At 36.2% G+C, this 7,228-nt stretch overlaps 1 long non-coding RNA gene across 1 annotated transcript; it reads left to right on the forward strand.

Annotated features, from left to right (window-relative positions):
- Positions 1–5,155: 5,155 nt before the first annotated feature.
- Positions 5,156–6,258, forward strand: LOC130996005 (uncharacterized). The gene is made up of 2 exons (XR_009092327.1): positions 5,156–5,629; positions 6,032–6,258. It is a non-coding gene; the product is annotated as an uncharacterized LOC130996005 (long non-coding RNA).
- The last annotated feature ends 970 nt before the right edge of the window (positions 6,259–7,228 follow it).

Raw genomic sequence — 7,228 nt, forward strand, 5'->3', positions numbered from 1 at the left:
ACCCTACGCGAGGTGTGTAGGTGCTGAAGAGAGAGCTATCTTCAGTTCACGGTTTGCAGTGCACCCGGGAAGCACTTGCGGAGTGGATTGTTGGTCTGATCAACCAGCCGTGGATGTAGGAAAGAGTTTTTCCGAACCACGTAAAAGTCTCTGTGTTATTTACAGCTTTCAGTTTTACATTCATATCTGTGTTATTTCAATTGATAAAACTGAATGCTGACTAACTGAAAAGAGAAACCTTAATCCAACTATCTGCTCCACCGAGGCTATTCGAAACTAAGTTTAATTTCCGCTACGTATGATATCAATCTGACTCACTATCCTCTGATAGTAAGGAAGAGAGATATCATCTTCATCTCTGCAAACACGACTGAAGCCCTTACGTGGATCAGTTAAGTTCCAGTGACTTAACTGATAACTCTTTACTGAAGAGCTTTCAGTATCAGTCGTCAACCCTGTTGGTCAACACTTATTTCGGTTAAACAGGTGTCTTGTTTGCGTGTAAAGTTTCGTTTCTATCTCTGACTGAGATCCCTCTGATTGAGGTTTGTAGATAGAAGGTGTATTCCCCCCCCCCCCCATACACCTATTCGAGACTCCCCCCGGACCCAACAAAGACTATTTAAGAACTCTGGCGTGTGTATGTCCTGGAGCAAAGATGAAGTTGAATCTGTTGTGCATGTCCTATCTGAGCTCAAATATTTTCTGCCTTCACACTCATTCAATGTCACCATATATTGATTGATGGACTCAACCACATTTAGCGTGGGCGTCAAAATAGCTCGTTCCTGCAAATAGGTCGAAAATTAAAATCTAAAGAATATATGATGCTGTAACACCCAGCATTTTCACTACAGTATATATTATTAATATTATTTAAAAGAGGAAAGAGAAGTAGAATCACATAGATGAGATGAAGTATTATTATAATACCCTGAGCTTTTAATTCAATGATTGCATAATTTGAATAATTAAGTGTTCTTGCATCCTTTATTAATTTTATTTTTGGAAGCAAGTTTATAATTCCTAGTTAAAGGGATTATTTTATTATTTTCAGAGATGAGAATAGTGATAAATACGAAATATTATTAGTCGACTTATTGCTCGACTAATTGAAGTGACGGATGTTATTTAATTATTTATTTAGGAGCTCTCTTATTTTAATAGTGATGATTTATTATCAAACCATGAATATGATGTTTATTATTATTTTTCATTATTGAGATTATTTTTCAAATTATTCAATTGTGGTTTTATATTATTAAATTATGAAATGAATGTTAAATTATTTTGTGAGAGTTAGTTAAAGTGAAGAATTTTAAAACCCCTAATGGGCCGATCAGTAAGGGAAATGAGGTTTGAATTATATTGCTCATTTCAATAATTGGATTTAAATTTTTAATGTTTGAGATATGTATTTATTTATTGTAAAGTGTGATATTTAAATGGCTTATAGAGAAAGTCATTGTTTCTTCTTATTCCTATCCCAAGAGTGACGACCCTTTTCTCATTTTCTTAATCTCCATTTCTTTTCCTCTATTCATTAAGCTTTAAGAAAATACCTTCAATTATCCTAGAATCTGTCCGCGAAAATATTTCGGGTGAGAAATCTCAAGGTCATGAAGCTATTTTTGTGTCACAATTAGAAGAAAAAAAAGGAAAATTCATCAATTCTTCATCCCCTGTTTTTCCGAAAATTTAGATGTTAAGGAGAATCATCTCTCTTGTATCATGTTCGTTCCTACCTGCTTTGAAGTTAGTAATTACTTAGAATTAAGTAATATGATGACAGGAATCAAAGCCCTACCCCGAAGCCCTAATTTTCAGCTTCTTCCATGAACCCTAGAATCTATTCACTTTATATTTGTATCAATTGGCTATATATATATATATATGTTTCTGATTTATGCTTAAATTGCTCTATTTTCAAGGGTTTGTATGTGCGTATTTTAAGATAATCTTCTGCAAATTGGTGCGTTTTATGGTGTATTATATGCTTTGTAGGAGATTTAGGTTTTCGAGATGAAGAGAGCAAATTTTGGAGAGTTCGGGCTTAGAATCTCGTTTTTATGCATACTCTGGCGTGCCAGAGCAGAGAAATCAATCGCCAGAAAAATCAAGAAGCTAGAGCAGAGGAACCGACAGCTCGAGAGCAGAGAGACGCCAGCATCAGAGAAATAAAGCCCAGCGCTCAATAGTCAGAGAAGTGAAAAGTCAGAGAAATCAATCTCCATAGTAGCGATGTCATCACCAGAGGAGTCAATAGTCTAAGCAGCCAGGTGAGAGTCGGAGCAGAGAAATAAGACAGAGCAGAGAAATCATCCATTTCTCTGGCGCGAGCCATTCCTCTGGCGACATCCATTCCTCTGGCGAGAGCTGCGAATTCGGCAAGAGTAGGAGTGTTTTCCAGAGCGTGCATCCAGCTGGAGAGTTGCCTTATTTTACACAATTCTATTACCTTTAGAATTCTACTTTGCATGGCAACTTCCATGGTGATCGAAGAAAATCTGAAAACTATAAATAGGTCCTCTTTTGACCTATCCAATATACGAGAGATACCGGAGAGATTCATTATTTCAGTTTTATAGCTTTAGAATATTATTGCTTTCCAGTTTTCAAGGCTTGGATCAAGATTTAAGATTCAAGCTGCTACAATCATTCTCATTTAGTTTTTATATAATTCAGTTTTTACAATTGCGTTCTTTTTAATTATGTTTATGCTTTCTTTCAGTATGTCTGGCTAGTTTCGTTTAGCTGATTCTAGGGTTTGTAAATAGTTGATTGAATTTATGTAATTTATTTGTTAATACCTTTGTGCCTTCCAGTTTATGATTCATAATTCTTGGTGCTTATTTTCTTGTGAATTATCTGATCAATAATTTGCATCTTTAGCTATTCGGTTTGAGACCTAGCGGAGATAACTGTTTAGCGGATTCAGGAATGTATGATATGATTTTAACCTTGAGACCTAGCGGAGATAGGTGGATCATAGGGAGCTATTCTTAGGAGCTATTGGGAGTTAGTAGATTTTCTTGAGACCTAACGGAGATAGATAATTTACTAATCTACGATCGTTGCTGCTCTAGCGAGAGTAATTGATTAATTAAGTGATCTCTCATCATAACTGGATTAAACTGGTACATAGGATTAATAGATTAATTGCATAGATTTAGTTAATGAATTTACTACCCTAGGATCAGTTGTCTTTTATATTTGATTCTTCTACGTGCTTTTATTTACTACTTTTTGAGTTTAGTGTTAATCAAACCTTCCTACTTTCGTTTGCCTGAATATTACTAGAGTTTAGTTAGGATTACTTAGAGTGATTCGTTATAATAGTCTCTGTGGATACGATACTCGGTTACTTATTATTTGCTACAATTGCCTGTGTTAGTTGCAGTTTTTGTTGCTAAGAAATTAGTGATCAAATTTTTGGCGCCGTTGCCGGGGACTGTTTAGAATTTACTTTAATAAAAATAAATGAAAAATAATAAATAATATTTAACGACGGATTATTTTCCATCGCTAATTATTCCGTCGCTATTCCGTCGGTAAATTAAAAAAAAAATGAAAAATAATGAATTGTCACAGCCCGACCTAAGCTAGTGAATAGTTAAGTCGGGAAAAAGGTGTGACTGAAAACAAAGTAAGAAAATGAAAAAAGAAAATAGATCTCAATAAAAATCACTAACCTGCTTAAACAATAATTTACCAAAATATTTGGTAATCATAAACAATCTTTTCTAAAACTCAAAAGCAGACAACTCACAATACATAACGACAAGTTGTCAAATTTTCAAGTGACATAATTCTCAAAGCTATTGATTTAAAATCTGTACAACACATCAATAAAGTAAAATATACTAAGTGTTGCAGCGGAAATACTTAAGTGGATTACATGTATGAAGACATGGAATCCTGAGCCTAATTTAATACTTATACTTCAAAAGCTTTGCTCTGCTCGCCTCCATCTGCATCACAGCTTAACCTGCATATTTAGAAAACATATGCAGGGCTGAGTACTAAAAAGGTACTCAATGGTCACATGCCGAAATAACTTTAAAGCTTGCTCTTAGAGCTATATATTGAACTTGCCATCTCAAGCATCACACAAGAGTTTTATTTAAATAACCTGTGCATGCAAAACTGTAAAATATCTCTATAATAATCATAAACTTCATAAGCGTCTACAGACATACTTCTTTGTACTCTACCATATCTGCAATGATAACTGTGTGCCGAGAAGGTGGCCACCTTCTACGGTCACTGACCGGCCGATACGTTAAATCGGCTCACGGTCCTAGACCGGCCGATACGCTAAACCAGCTCACGGACTTAGACCGGCCGATACGCTAAACCGGCTCACGGTCCTAGGCCGGCCGATATGCTAGATCGGCTCACGGTCCCTTGTGTACACTAATTCTGTCTAACATCTGGATAGAACAGGATCCGAATTCGATTAACTTCTGGTGCCAGATAGGTATCATACAAGCTCATAAAAGTTTTGGCAAGTCAATAACTTCAATATAACCTTACTCATGTAAACATCATTAAATAGTGAGCACTTCAAATTTTGAGTTTAGAAAGCCCACCTGATCGTGGTCTGACGACACTAGTAATTCTGAACTATTGCTTTACCCTTGCTTGTATCCGACCTTCAGTATAAAAAATGACTAATAAATAATGAGAACATGATATGAAATTTATTTAGAGAATACTTATGTTGGTTTAAGGTGATGGTTCTATTGAAAATTATGGAATGATAACTGGTTGCTACCTGGCGAACTTATCAATAAATACCAGCATATTATCTAAACCACAACTTAAACTACGATAATCGTAACTCTGACGTTATTCATAACTCCACTCGCTCTAATTTAATAAATAGCTATTAACTGGAAATAATATAAATCGATTTTCCTCTTCTTTCAAGAACTCGAGTCTATAATAATCTAGTGTCTAATTTATGCATAATTACATAGAGTAATAGCATAAATTAATTATAATAATTCTACATATTTGGGCCATTTAATAAATCAAACAAATTATTAGCTAATAATCCTTCATTTAAGATTATTAAGCTCAAATTAAAATACTATTGAATCCAATTAAATAAATTAAGGACCCAACTAACCATAATCTCATGTACTCCTAAGGCCCAACACAATTTATTATTACTAATCCCATTGAGATTAATAGGCCCAAATACCAGCTTAAACCCAATTACTAGTTTGAGCCCAATTAACCATTTTCAGTTTTAAATAAATTAAAATTAATAACCTTCTTTAAAACATAAAACAAGTTAATCTCTCTCTGTTTTCTATTTCTTCCCCACGCAGACATCTCTCCCTCTCTCGGCCGCCTCTCTCGGCCGCCTCTCTCTCCCCCCTTCTCCGGCGAGCGTCGCCGGCTCTCGCCGCTTCCGGCGCGGCGAGGCTGACGCATCTTCTCCCCTTCCTCTTTCTTCCCTCTCCTTCCTACATTTAATTCCCCAAATTCTAAAATCAATTCAACCTAGGGTTTTCAATCTCCCCCATCAATTTTACTCCGCTGGAGAATCCCGGCGAATAACGTCGCCGCCGCCCCAGCTCGTCGGATTTCCGCTCCTCCGTCGTTCTCCCTGCCTCAGGTAAGTCCCCTATCTCTCTTCTTCTCTCTATATCCTCCCTCTCAGTCTCTCTCACTCTGCCCCTCTCGATCTCTCTCTCTGCCCTGTTCGCGGCGGCCGCCGTGAGCCGTTGCTGCGTAGCAGCGCCGGCGCCGCCCTTACTCCTCTTTTCTTCCTCGTTTGCTCTGCCCCCCCTGTCTCTCTTGTCTATCTCTGTATCTCTGTCTCTATCTCTCTGTTGCCAGCCACCGTGGGCCGCGGTAGCGCGGGCAGCGCCGGAGGTCGTCGCCATCAGCTGCCTCCCGCCGTGGTGGCTCGCGGCTGCCGCTGCTACCGTCCCTGTTCTTCTTTCCCTTTTATCCATCTAATTCTCAGATTTTTACTTCCTCAAACTAATAAGTCTCAAACTATTTCCCATTTCAGGAATCGATGATTCAAGGAATCTCCAGTTCGTTTACTGCTCAAGATCCAATTTTTTTATATGTTAAAAGTCTGTTTTTCTTTATTGCTTATTGAGAAACTGAGGCTGTGTTTGTGAAATAGTAATAGAGATGTGTCTTTAACAAGTATTATTACTGTTTTCACTATTCTTGGTTGCTTTCCTGTACATGAAGAATTTACTGTATTGAAAAGAAAGACTACCTTCTTTATACGGGAGCTGCTGTAGAGGATTATGAATGATTTGTGGTTGTTTTGCATTTGGATGGTATATTTGCTGGTGTTTTTAAAAGGGTTTAACGTGAGAGATGAGGGGATTTATACAAGTTGGAGTCGGTTGTGAAGTAGCTGCGTAAAAGCTACAAGAAACGTGTTACTCCGTGAGCTAATCAAGCTTAGTAGATCTAATTAGCAATTTAAAACTCTAATTAAAAGATATAACTGATTTTCTACTAAAACTGGGCTTGGGCCCTTTTTATATAACAAAACTCTTGGCCCAAACAATTACTATTGGGCTCACAAATTTGGTGAATAGTACTTGGGCTTCCTCATCCTTTTTCCTTCATACACTTGGCCCAAATAAATAATTATTGGGTTGTTTTCTAGTTGAATAGGAAATGTATTTGGGCTCGTAATATGAATTAAAACTTTAGCTCATCTTTATAATGTGTAATCTAATTTATTAATATTAATAATATATTTACTGTAGTGAAAATACCGGGTGTTACATGAATAATATTTAACGACGGATTATTTTCCGTCGCTAATAATTCCGTCGCTATTCCGTCGGTAAAATTTTGAAAATATCTTCGTCGGAATTCCGCCGCTGTTCCGTCGGTGATTACCAACGGATTATTTTCCGTCGATAATTTCGTCGGTGTCCGATATGTTTTTTTGCAGTGATACATTAAAAGTGTATAAAGTACTCAAATATATATTTAAGCATATAATCTTATATTTTAAGATTATATTGTTAATAGAAAAGTAAATTTAACTTAAAATAAATGAAGAAATAATAGACAAATAAATTTAAAATGTATTGTTCTATGTAAATATATAGAACAATGTAGTCAAAAGTAGAATATTATATATTTTGCAATACTTCCTTGTATACAACATTTGTAGTAGCAGTTTTTTTGTTGTCATCATCATTTTCACAAATCAAAATTTTTAAATCATTAT

Source organism: Salvia miltiorrhiza, chromosome 7 (genome assembly GCF_028751815.1).
Source record: "Salvia miltiorrhiza cultivar Shanhuang (shh) chromosome 7, IMPLAD_Smil_shh, whole genome shotgun sequence".
Lineage (NCBI taxonomy): Eukaryota > Viridiplantae > Streptophyta > Magnoliopsida > Lamiales > Lamiaceae > Salvia > Salvia miltiorrhiza.